Source organism: Lagopus muta, chromosome 8 (assembly GCF_023343835.1).
Source record: "Lagopus muta isolate bLagMut1 chromosome 8, bLagMut1 primary, whole genome shotgun sequence".
NCBI lineage: Eukaryota > Metazoa > Chordata > Aves > Galliformes > Phasianidae > Lagopus > Lagopus muta.
The window spans coordinates 6,655,984-6,668,836 of NC_064440.1; the positions used below are offsets into that span (position 1 = coordinate 6,655,984).

Below are 12,853 nucleotides of genomic sequence, written 5' to 3' on the forward strand. Positions count from 1 at the left end.
TAACTGTCTGTGTAACTGTCTGCTGGGTGTGGGGGAGTGCATGGCAGCACGTGTGTAGAGCACAGCTGGAGAGGACAACCCAGGTATGTAACGACATCCTTTGACCCCAGGTACACCAGAACCTCAACTGGACACAATCATTGTTGCATCTTCTTCTCTGAAACTAAAATTCATAAGTGTGGGTGATCTACTGTTTGTTCCAGCAGTAAAACCTTCCTTTGCTAAGGATCTTTCCTCCACTGTTGATGTGCAGGGGAGGTAAAAAGCTTTGAAAAATCACCCAGTGAGGTTAAAAACCAAACTGTTTTTGCAACCAAAAGCTTCCCAGCCTGATCAAACTGCTTCAGCTGGAGATCCCTTTTTGACAGTGAGTGTCTGAGGAGATCCATGCACCACCCCTACACATTTCCTTTTATTCTCTCTGCATACTTTTACTTGGTTCTGCTATTTATCCTCTCTGCCAGCTACCCCAGGCTTAGATAAGTGTTTACTGTGCTAACATGTGCTGATCCCACTTGCTTTTAAGTATTTCATTTATGAAACTGGTAGTTAGTCGTGTTGGTAAAAAACGAGAATTATTTTAACTTCCAAAGAGCATTTTGCTTTCCAGAATCCTGGTGTCATTCTGGAGAAGTTTCTATGATATTTTAAGAATCAGCTCAAGACTTCCAACCATGTGCAATCCCAAGGAGGGCCAAAAAATCAAATATGCCCTCCAGTGATCTGAATAATTATTGTGGGATAAAAATATAACATATTGGGATTATAATATTCTGTATTTATACTACATTGCATGATATAATGTTACATTATGATACAGCTGGGCAGATCCTCTCCTACCTCAGCTCTATGGCTCCATCATGGTGAGGGTAATGGGAGCACTTGGGATCCTTGCTGTTTGCTGATCTCATGCTGGGGCAAGTGAACGTTGGCACTGAAGATAGCTTGGATTTGTATTTGTATGAGGCACTGAGTTTTTAACAGGTAGTGTCATACTGAGATAGATGGATGGGCAAACTGTGTCTCTCTGTACTTAGATAAATGTATTCCATCTCACCTTAGCTGCCTGCCCATTTAAAATGGAGCTGGGTCAGCCCTTCAGTATGCATATCCCTGCTATGTATCAGTCTGAAAGCAACTGCTGTAGCTCATGGCTTCAATGCATTTGTTTTTTCAACCTGTAACTTGTCAAGGATGGGATTCTGCCTTGAATTTTGTTCTAACAAAAGCCATGGCATTCCTGCCAAAAATAAGTCGTATCTGCACAGCCAGTGGCTATATCTTATGATGACTTAGAATAGAAATTAGAAGGAATAAATGCACTTAGAGAGTGAGCTAATGGCCACTCCCTTAATAAGAGTTGTAATTTGAAGAATGCAGAATCTGTTTGTCCACCCTCGTGGGAATTCTCATCTTGGGAAGACCAACTTACTGGTTAAACCCACAAATCTAAGAACTCACTTCTTTGCACATTTATTTTTACACCAGTTCAGAAAGATAGATATTTACTTTGTTGGAATAAGTAGAATTTACTTTGTTGGAAGTCTCCAAAAAATTGGTTTCAGGCAATTGCTGTTGCAGGATCCTGTTCAGCTGGGTGTAGCTAGCTGGGAAATGCATGACCAGGAGGCTTAATACGTGCAAAAATTTACTGAATTGCACAAATAGTGCCTGGGAACAGGCTCCAGTTTCTCTTAAGGTATGTCCTTTTTTTTTTTTTCTTTCATGAAGCTTTTGGCTTTTTCTGTTAAATCATTTGTTTCCTGATTTTTTGAATCTGTACTTTCTTCCTTTTTTTTCTCTACATGCATGCCCGAATTAGCATCCTGCTGCAAAACAGTTTTGTTGTCAAGAGATCTGGAGTAGAATCTGCATTTTGCAGTTCCCTAATGTTCATCAGTCCTTGGTATGAGATGGTGCACTGTAAATTTGCATCAAGTTAAGCAAAACGTAACCCATCTCCTGATCTCATGGATGGATTTGTTCCTGCTGGAACGAGCTGACATTTGCGGACCCATCCACTGCAGCACTTGCAAAGCTGGGACTAATGCTGAATGTCATATGTTATTGCATGTCATTGTTGATACTTACTGCTTCCATAGCCCGTATCACCTTCAAAACATTTGGGGGACTTCCTTGATCAGAGCTCAGTGAGTCAAATGCACTCTTGTTGATCGTGATATAAGATGGAGCGCAGCCCCATAAATGCAGCTCGTGGTTCTTTGCATGCTATGGGCTGATTAGCCAATGGATATAGGGAGATTTACAATACACCTCTTTCAAAGGCACAGATTAGGTTTGCTATGAAGCAGTTCAAATAATCTCTGTGGCACTGGGGTCCTGCTTCTACTCGGTGCATGACCTGGGCAAATCAGGAATTCCATCAGTAAGGTCATACAAATTACTTGATGATGCTCTTGTAGTAAAAAAGCAAGATCTTCATCCAGTGCTAACTACATTATTCAGCTGTGTCCTTGCACCTAGCTTGATTTATATCAGCGCCAAGTTCATCTGCTCGCTGTAAACAGACAGAAATTTGGGTTGCTACTTCTCTTACATGTAGCAATTTGAGAACATGATAAAAACTTGGCTTCAACTCATCTCTGAGCTCAGGTTTCTGTTTTGTTGTGTGTGTGAAATGTGCAAGTCAGGTGTTTGGATGCAAGTGGTGAGGTGTTTCCAGTGCTAAAGCTCCTTGTGCAGAAGCACATGTAGATAAGAGAACTCCATCTGTCACAACCCTTGGTGCTGCCCTGCCTGTGTTTGAAGTTCTAACTTGAAAGGGCTGACTTCTGAAAACTGAGGCACAGACTGCCAGATCCCTCTTCCAGCAAGAGCTCAATGCCAGAGGGTAGGTTGGGACTACTGCTTGTACTGGTCCTTGGGTGAGCACCCTGTGCCTCGCTGCACCTGGGCAAACTTCAAACACCAAGTGGTCTTGGACCTCCAGCTCAGAGGAAAGGTCAGTGTCATGCCCTTATCACCATCTGAATAGCCATGTTTGGGGCTGTTTCCTGCTATCTTATATTTTCATCTTTGGAAGAGAGGTTTCTTCAGAACAATTGTAACTAATGTTGAACTGGCTTAAATCTTGTGAAAAATGAAATCTGTTGTTCTATAACCTCTAAAATCAGGAATTAATTAGGAATTAGGTGAAACTTTTATTTTGGCTTACTAAAAACCTGTGCTGTGTGCTTTAAGATGCATGCAGATTTACACCCCTAGTTACATATCTTTAAAATAAACAGAAAGATTAGGAGAATGCAGGGGAAAATTCTGAAAAAGGTGCTGCTGACACTTAATTTTTCTTTTTCTCCCTGCACGCTTTGCATTTTGAAGCTGGTTAGGTGCTTAATTTTCTGCTTTCCCTGCAAATACTGTTTATTCATTCTAAGAAAACATCGGTTGGGTAAACATAAGTATTTATGTGTGTAGCACTGCAACTCCTACTAAGATGCAAATTGTGCTGCAGGGAAGATAGTTTGTGCTTTTCTTTCCTCTCCTCTTTTCTTTTTTGACAGTCAGTTAATAAAGACTCAACAATAAGCAGCTGCCTGTGATGTCATTTGGGACTTTGTCCACAGAGCTTGTATTTACAAGTACTGAGCAACTACATAGCAGCAGAAAACCCAACTATCAGCAAACTTCATGTCTGCTGTTGCTGGAGGACTTCAGTAGTGCTCTGGATGGTGCAGAAAGCTAACTCTGTTCTTCAAACCACAGACTTTTAAAGCTTGGTAAATAAACACTGGATAAACTCAAGAGAATTTCTGGACTGCAAAGACTTACGGATCTGAGTTCTCCAGGGCTGGCATGTTTTGACTGAACTGCTGCAAGTAAGACTTTTGCTGTTTCAGTGTTTTTATCATCTCTGTAAAGCTTATTTTTTTCTAGAAGTGTGTCAGCTTTGCTATTTGCAGTTTAACTTTAATTAAATGAGAAGCAAGTATGTAGTTGTTAGGAGTAATTGCAGCCATGCATGTGAGTGTTTCAGCAATAGAATAAAGGACAAATGGAAACTTGAATTTTGCTTTGTTTGCCTGAGATTACACTGAAGTGACTCCTGATATAATTGGTGAAACTTTAAGATCCTGAAAAATGGTGAGAATTGCCATTAATTGATTAAAAAATAGTCTGCTTTTAAAAGATCGTTATCAGTTCATGGCATTTATTTGAATAGTCATAGTTAATACGAATTTTTTATATAATTTCCTTATATGTTTTAATACAGTTTCTTTTAAAATTGTTTTCCTTCTTATGCAGGCAGAGATTTAAAGCAAACCTTGGCTGTTTCTGGTCTTACACCCAGTTCAGGTTATAGAGATAGATAAGTTTGAAAGACAGACTCATGCACTACTTTGAAATCTGGTGCTTTTTGGATTAAATGAATTTATGATTATATGAGAAACAGTTTTAGTTTTGTTTTGTTTTTGAGCAATTACGTTAGAGTTCTATGTTAGAATCTTTAACCATCAGAGCAGAAACTCTACTACTGCTCTGCTACTTCAGAGCAGAAACTGCAGTGAGAAAAACTTTTATTTCTGCACTGCCCGCTGTTTGGAGTCAGAATTATGTTTACAGCCACTTAAGTCATTTTCATGACATTTTGTGAGATGGTCACGGTATTATTCCTATTTTACAGACATGGAAAGTGACTCCTAGAAGTGATTTATTAAAACTTGATATACACTCTTCAAATGCTGGTAACAAACTCCATCTCTCCTGCTTCTCATATCAGTCCTTCACCAGAAGCCTATTCAAATTACTGAAATTTCAGTTGTAGTGGCTCTTCCAGAGAGTAACCTGAGGATCTCTTTTACTTCTTTTTACCTCTGTTTAATGATCTGTCTTCGTGGAGACAAAGCACATTTCTGAAGAATGAAATCAGGGCAAGTGTATGAGGCTGTGTCAGCACAAATCAGTCAAACAAGAATAGGAGGATTTTTTAAATTTAATTTTTTTTTTTTTTCCTGCTTCTCCTGCCACTGACTTTATGTCTGAGGCCTCTCAGTTGCGGTGTATTACTTTGTACTAAGTTTTGGGTGGCTACGACTGCTGATGCCTCTCCCAAGTGACCTTGTTTCTGTAGCAGATCAAAACCTGTCTGTCTTTTCTTTTGATGTTTTAATGTGGCTTGGCATGTCAAGATGTTGTGTAACTTAGGACCCGTTGTTCTGTCTTTGGAACTGAAGCATATTCTTCTGGAAGAAAAAATAGCGCTGAATTAACTCTGCATTTATGCCTTGCCATGCAAATGGTAAAGGGTTTGGGGGTCTTAAATAGGGGCCTTAGAGCATAGAGGTGTTTTTTTCTTTGTGTGTTCACCATCCTCCTTCAGAAATAACATAGAAGTAACATATAAACAAGGTTTATATGTTTTTTAAAAGACCTTTTTGTAGCTCAGGAGCTTCCACTGAGTTTAGAAGTGAAAAACAGGTACCATGATGGAGTCTTTTGCTGGGGGAGAGCAAAGGCTGAAGCTGGATGTTCTGATCCCTGTGCTGACGCTGTGGGACAGTCCTTCCTTCCCTCTGTCAGCCTGTGGTCAGCAATGATGATCTGCTGCTGCACACTAAGAAGTGTATTTACATTTGCAAAGTTCAGGTACTGTGTTGGCAAATGCCTTCAAAACTTTTGAAACAAAGTGAGATTAAAGCTTAAAGTCCTCTTACCTTTCCCACTTAAGTTAATTTTACAGGCGAGCCCTAATCATACAAATGTGAATCTTACTCCTCATTTAAGAAAAATTCACGGGCTTTTCTGCTCTCATTCTTGTGTGTAAAATAAGTTGTGTGTGTTTTGAGGCTTAGATTTAAACAAGTAGAAATCCTGCTGCACTAAATGCAAAGTGGGTGCGTACAGTTCCACTTCAGTCAAGAGCAAACCTCCAGCTAATTACTTCAAGAGCAGGAGCGGACTCTCAAAACTCAATGATCTTGGGGCCATTTGATTTTCATTTTTCTTTTTTACATTTTCTTTCTCACATTTACATTTTCTTTCCTGTATTTCTTTGTATCAAATTAGGCTACAAAGGAAGCTCGGTTTTCAGTAAAGCAATCCCCTGTTTGGATTTTTCTTGGATAAAACCTGCAGGCCTGAGCCTAAGGATACCATTTATGATCTGATAACATTCTGGGATGGCACTAAAGGGAACAATTGCCAGCAGACTGTCAATTCTTCAGGCTTTCTTGCCATTTGAAAAGAAGCAGAATGAGAGCAGAGTCCAGCCTGTCATCCCCTGACAAGCAGGACAGAGGCTGGGATAAAAGCCATGGAACAAAGGTGCCAAAGGGAAGCTGAGCTGAGGAGCTCAGCGTGGCTCAATGAGGCCAAGCACAAGGAGGTGCTCTGTGGCTTCTGCATATGATCAGCTCCCAGCAGTATGGGAGTTGTAATAAGAACAATCCCCACCAAAGTTGTTAATACACCTTTGATATTTTACCACCTAAAATATGGTTTTATTACTAAAATAAGATACGTGGACCATGTAAATAGAACACATTAACACTTGTAGGCACTATCCTGTACTGTCTAATGACCTCTCATACACCATGCAGGATTGCATTAGGTGTTCTCTAATGGTTGCATAAATTCATCATGACGCTTTTGGAGATGAAAATTTTGATAACTGTTATCTGAAAAATGCTTCTAACCCTTGTGGGATTCCATTGACCGCCACCAGGTGACTCACAGGGATGGGGTCTGCGCTGCAGTAGTGGGCTCTGGGAGCTGGCAGCACTGCTGTCTGTGGGCAATGAATGACACAGACCCTGAAAAACAGCATGGATTATAAAACAGTAGATAAAAATGATATTGCTGAAAAATGGACTGCTGATATTGACACAAAGCAAGAACAAAGGCCTTTGTTAAACCACGTGTTTGGAAAGCTCTCCACAAGACAACACTATTTGTTTCCCTGAGCCAAACCAGCCTTGGATGATGCCCATACAATAGGTCTGTGCAGAACCAAATGTGTGTCGTAAATTCTATTCTTTGACAGTGCTAATTGATTATTATAATTCATCGTTATCTAAATTGTTATATTCAACAGTTTACTGTATCCTTTTGTTTCTTTGTTCCTCAGACATAATACAAATAGGAAGAGTTAATTACCGCAGTCAGCAAGAGGCGGGTCTCATTGTCTGCCTCACTTTGATTGAAGCTGGTTGATTCACCACTGTGGATTTTCAGTAACGATGGAGGGAGAAAAAGAAGCAGGAATTCTTCTGTAGTGAATTTGCTTTTTGGTGGTAGTTGCTGTTTGTATTTTGAATACTCTTCTTTTTACAGATGGGCTCTATCATGCTTGCTTTGCCTGTACTAAGTACTAATTATGCAAACAAAAATTGTGTGTAATCCAATCCTCTTTGGAGTATATGGTACTTTTTGAGGAATACAGCACAACTTGACACACAAGTAAGAGGGTTGCATTTACTTCTAAAATGATTTAGTGGACCAGCCTCATGGCTTTTTCTCCAGTGCCCTGGTGATGGCCAGAGCTGCGTCTGCTGGGTAAAAGAAGCAATACTCTTAGCTGGGGTGCTTGAGAGCAGATTAAACGATGGCTTAATTTCTATGAATTCTTAACGCCCTGCTCTACACTGCTGTTTTCTAAAACATGGTGTAACTTTCCTGGAAAATGTAGGATCTTTTTAGCCTTTCAGCTCAGTGGGTCTGATAAAATGGTTCATAGCGATAAGATTTTGGGGGGTTATTTTGCCAGTAGAGGGCCATGTTAAACTGAATAAAAAAACTCCCTCTTGGTCTCACATTTTCAGCGAGTAGCAACTGAAAGCATATGATTGTTTTCAAGGGCAAAATGAGTAAATAATTGGATTTTTTAGAAGCTACCAAATGATTAATTATTTAAAACAAGAATCACATCATTTTACAGCACAACAGAGTTCTGTGTCAGTCTAATTAGATTGAATTCTGGTATTTAAAATACATAATATCTACCTGTTTATTCTGAATTGTTCAAGGTTGATAGATACAGCTCTAATAAGTTATTAAGCTGACGTGATAAACAGCAGCAGCATGTGCTTTTGCTATAATGACACAGATGAAAAAAGAATTGTTTTTCAGAGGTACAATCACGTTTGTTTTTGATGTGGCCTCTAAACTAGCAGTTATTATTCAGCCTTGAGTGCTGCAGGAGTTGACCTTTGGCAAAATATTTTGTTATCCTCAATCTTTTATACAGGCCTTTTGTGAACTCTGAGCAGCTCTCATTTTGCTGATTGCATTTAAAGTCATTTATTGCACAGCGTTTGCCCTTCTAGCAGATGTTAAAGGATTCCCTGCCTGCCCCCTTAAAGGCTACTCCTCCGCAGCATCTAATTATAGCCTACACAAAAGATTAACAGATGTTATAATTGTCTTTACTCATTGATTAAATAGTTTCTGCATGACTTGCTCTCCCTTCTCCCTCACTGCTGATTTGTGAGGTCTTCCTGGATAAATCTCACGCATCTGCAGTGTGTTAACCATGACCATCTTCACAGTTTGTGACTTTTTTTCTGGTTCAGTTTGAGGAAGTTATATGCGTTCTTCTGGACAATACAACAGAAATGTATTAACGTGGGTGTGTGACCACTTGCTTTAATTACACGTTTCTGTTTTCCTCCTCCTTTTAACCGTTCCTTCTGAGACTTATGTGAAAAGCAGACTAGTTTTAATGAATATAAATTGATGGGTAGAGGTTAAGCTGCTGAGATTTGTTTAGCAGCATGTTTGTGTCTGAATTTCAGTTGCCACTTGTAGAGGAAATGAGTGTCTGAGAAAAACAATTTAGGGAGAAAATTCCTCACTGGAGAAATTTTCTGGAGGACTTTTCAATAGGTATCCAGTAAGACCATTAGAAAACTTTGGTTTCTTTTTCTCACAAAATTAAGTTTACCCAATTCTTGAGCTATCCAATGTCTTCACTGTTACAACCCTGAGATGAAGGCTCTGCTGTCTGGTGGGTCCACAGAATCATAGAATCACAAGGTTGGAAACGACCTGCAAGATTATCTTGTCCAACCGTCAAATAGTTCTTTCCCTACAGAGTGATGGTGACCAGCACAGCAACTGCTGTTTTATGTTCTTTTAAATCTTTTAATGTCTTGAACTAGGTCAGAACAAACAGTGTTTCTATTCAGAGAAATTAAACATCTTGTACATTATTGTGCTTACACATCCTTTCCTGTTGGTTGGATTTCGTGTAACATTTTCCTTAATTCTTACACTGACCCAGATGTGAGGCAAAATCCACAAAGGTTCCTCTGACAGTCTCTCACCATCCCCCAGCTCTGTGGAGCTGCATCTGTCATTTGGCCTCGGCCTGAAGCTCTACCTCACTTAGCTCAGAGTTAAGCAAAGTCAATGGAGGTCATTATGTCATGCTTCTGACAAAACCTCTGCTTGAAGCTAAAGAAGAGTAGCAGGTTAAAGGCTTGAGGTTTGAATTACGGCCTGGTTATTCAAAAGCCAAAAATTATTGTGCTGTTCCCTCTGCTTATGCTTCACATCCGACTAATATATAAAACTGTTGCTTTGATGGACAGTCAGAGAAACCACCTTGCATTGAGACTGGGCAAATATTCTTGTGCCAAGACCCTCTTTCTAATATTTTGCCACAAAGATTATTCCTGCTTTGTGTAGATGTCTGGGTGTTTTGACCAATTAATTAATGATTAATTAATCAATTAATGCAGATTCCTGGATATCTGGTCTATCCTGTGCCATTATGCTTTGTTGATAGTATGGAAATGTAGTCTCTTCACAGTGAATGCTGTTCTTAGCACTGGCTATGAGATCACAGGATGTAACCTATAGGGCTTTTATCAGTTTTTAAACTGTATCTCATACTTACAATTAGTGGGTTTTATTAGGCTGAATAATAATCTTTGCAGTGCAGAAGAGCATTTCTCCAGGGTTTCAAAACTGCTCTAGAAACAGAGGTACTTTGTTTGTCAGATTAACAAAGGACACTTTATCTTTCTTTCTTTTAAATCACATCTCAGAGCTGAATGATTCTCACTTATGAGCTGGGGGAAGCAGATTATAGTCATTGTTAGAAAATTCCAGAGTGCCAACTGTGTCTGCAAAGTATATTTTAATAATATAGACACCTGTCCACTACCAAGCTTCAGCATTTCATAGAGATCACTGAGCAGCCAGCTGATGAAAGTGACTTATGCAGTACCAACCCTGTATGGATTTGAGACACTGATTAGTATGGACTTGAGATGCTGATCCTGAGGTCAAAGGCTAAAGTCAATAATAACAGTTAATAATAATCAGCAAAATAGCAGATTGAATAAATCTGGAGCTAGGTACTAGGTGACGTTTGCTGTTACACATAAGAAACATTTAGAAATGAATGACTTACTGAAAAGTTCAGCTAAATCATCAAAGATTTTTAACATCCACTGCTGGCTGTTGCTGCAGGAAAATTTTAAGGTGAAACCTGGTCTAACATTTTAATAAACAGTTCTCTGTCATGTCACTGGATGTTAACCCTAATGTTTGAAACTAAGATCTTCATCTTTACCTTAAAATTGCACAAATAAATGAAAGACGGTACCGGATGAACTGAAGAGTAAACAGTAGAACAATCGAAAAAGTCTTGGAGTGGCCATTCTCCTTGTCACTCTGCTTGAAAATCTGTAGACTTCTTTTATATTTACTTATGTGCCTTTACTAAAACTACTAACTTCCTTCCCTTAAGCTCCAATTCAGTCATGATGTTATTGATTGGGAATACATTATGATGTTCATAGGAAATAATTTCTGTCATTTATATTTACCGGTCTTTAATCAAGTGAATTGGTTTTCTTCTTGATTACCACAAAAATCTCCTGTTGCAAGAAAAAGCTTTAAAGAGACATTGATGAGAATTTACTGACTAGATTATGGCTTTTGACACAGACATGAGAGTGGATCATAGGGTGACCAAACCTGATGATGCAGATGCAGGCATGTATCAAGAATTCTAGCCAGTGCTTTCCTTGATTTTACTGATCGGTTCTGTCTTGATAGTAAAGCACAGGAAGACCCAATCTCACCCTCTGGCCACTATTGTGGAAGAAAGCTTTCATTACTTGTTTCAAATATTCCTCTCTTCCCAGGCTCCAGGTTTGCATCCTGCACATTATAAGAAGATTATGAGCTTGAGTCCCTAGATCCATCTTGGTATCTACCTTAACTGGCAGCTGTAGAAGGCAGGGTCCCTCAGCTCTCATCTGATACAAGGTGGCTTGCTTATGGATGAAGAGAGGCAGAGGTTAAGCTTTAACTCAAAAGGTCCTCACCCAAAAAGAGACGAAGGATGTAACCCTTGTATGTAGGTTTGGGGCACAACCTTTGGGCAGCAAATTGGTATCCCATGATACCAACCCAAACCACCCACTCAAGAGCTGGATTCCAACTTAAAATGTAAGTCAGTGATTAGTGCTTACCTGAAATGAACCTCGTTGTTTCCTCATTGCCTAAGTTGTAGGCTGTTTCCCATAGAACACAGTTAAAAAACCAACATGCTTAACAACATGCTCAAAATGTTGTATATGTAGTCTTAAAATGCACTTTGAAATTGGAAGTGCTTCATTTAAAGTATGCAAATATATTACGTCCTTCTGCTTTTTCACTAAAAATGCTTTGTTTTTTCCCCAGTCAAAATACAGTGTAAGCAATAATTTTGGATAACTTCTGTTATTCCAAAACTAGAATGCACAAACTGTAATCTCAAAAGATTTGGCTAAACCTGAATGCCATTACTCCCAAGAAATAACCTGGAGAAAACAATCCTGTTTGTTATTGTGAATTCTACAAGGAAAATGATCTCACCAAACTGTTGTTATCACAAACAAAAACATTATTTAGATCTTCATGAATAATGAACTTCTGAAACATTTGTAGTTTGTTGTGGGTTTTGTGTGTCACTTTTGGTAGCTTAATGATTTTTACTTTGCATTTTAAACAGGCGAGCACTTGAGAGAGAGAAATACGAGAATGTTTTAATAGTATGCTTCCTCTGTTTCTAATATTTTCTGGATATTGCTGTATCCATAATCCCAATGTGTTGGATTATTATCTGTGATGGCAGACTAAATGTTCTTTCCTATTTCACTTAGTAGAACTGAATGCAGCTGAGTTAAAGATTGGTAGGATGGCATAAAACATAGGGGACTTATAAACCTTTTAAGTAGGAAATTCATGAATGTTTTTTAATTTACATTTTTATTAAGTTTCTGGCAGTCAGACTTCACACTGAGAAACTGAAGTAAGCACTGCAGGCAACTGACTGCACAGGGGAAGGATGGAGTTGCTTCATTTTCTTTTTTCCTTTTCCACTCTGATAGTCACAAATGTGGATTAACAACTGCAATGCATAGACTCTGAGTAGGAATGGAGGGAGAATTTTTTTTGCCCACCAGGATCTTCAGATAACTCATTCCTGGGCTGCACCCTCACTTTCAATGAATTTTATTGTCCTGTATCCTGCCTTATTTTTTTTATATGACAAGTGTTCCTCTGATCCTCTGGGAATCAGTCTCTATTGGATTTCACTTTAGGTAATTTCTTCAGATACTCGACATCATTTCCCATTCTTTATTTCTTTTCAGCTTATTGTCAATAACTTAATCAATTCCTCACTATTTCTAGTGTTAGTATATCTCCTTCAAACTTGTGTAGATGGTCATTCCTTCCAATCTTCATCTCCTTTTGGCATTGTTTGAAACTACTATGAACAGATTTGTTAATCGTTTTTCCACCAAATCGATACCTTAATCGTCTTCACTGCTGTTATCTGAATTCCATCAAGTTTGTCTATATTCTTTTGGTTCAGAACTAAATTTAGTGTTTGAGA

General features: G+C 38.9%; 1 protein-coding gene across 9 annotated transcripts in view; it reads left to right on the forward strand.

Moving 5' to 3' along the window:
- The window catches only part of NCKAP5 (NCK associated protein 5), a 362,852-nt gene that overhangs the window by 20,840 nt on the left and 329,159 nt on the right, over positions 1–12,853 (forward strand). For 3 of the 9 annotated variants that reach the window (XM_048953751.1, XM_048953752.1, XM_048953750.1), the window contains exon 1: positions 3,497–3,836. The exons of 1 other annotated variant lie outside the window; for it this stretch is intronic. The gene's annotated coding sequence lies outside the window, so the exon portion shown is untranslated. Of the gene's footprint in view, positions 1–2,801; positions 2,963–3,494; positions 3,837–12,853 lie in introns of those variants that run through there. 5 more of the 9 variants (XM_048953740.1, XM_048953744.1, XM_048953742.1 and 2 more) reach the window with 4 other exon arrangements.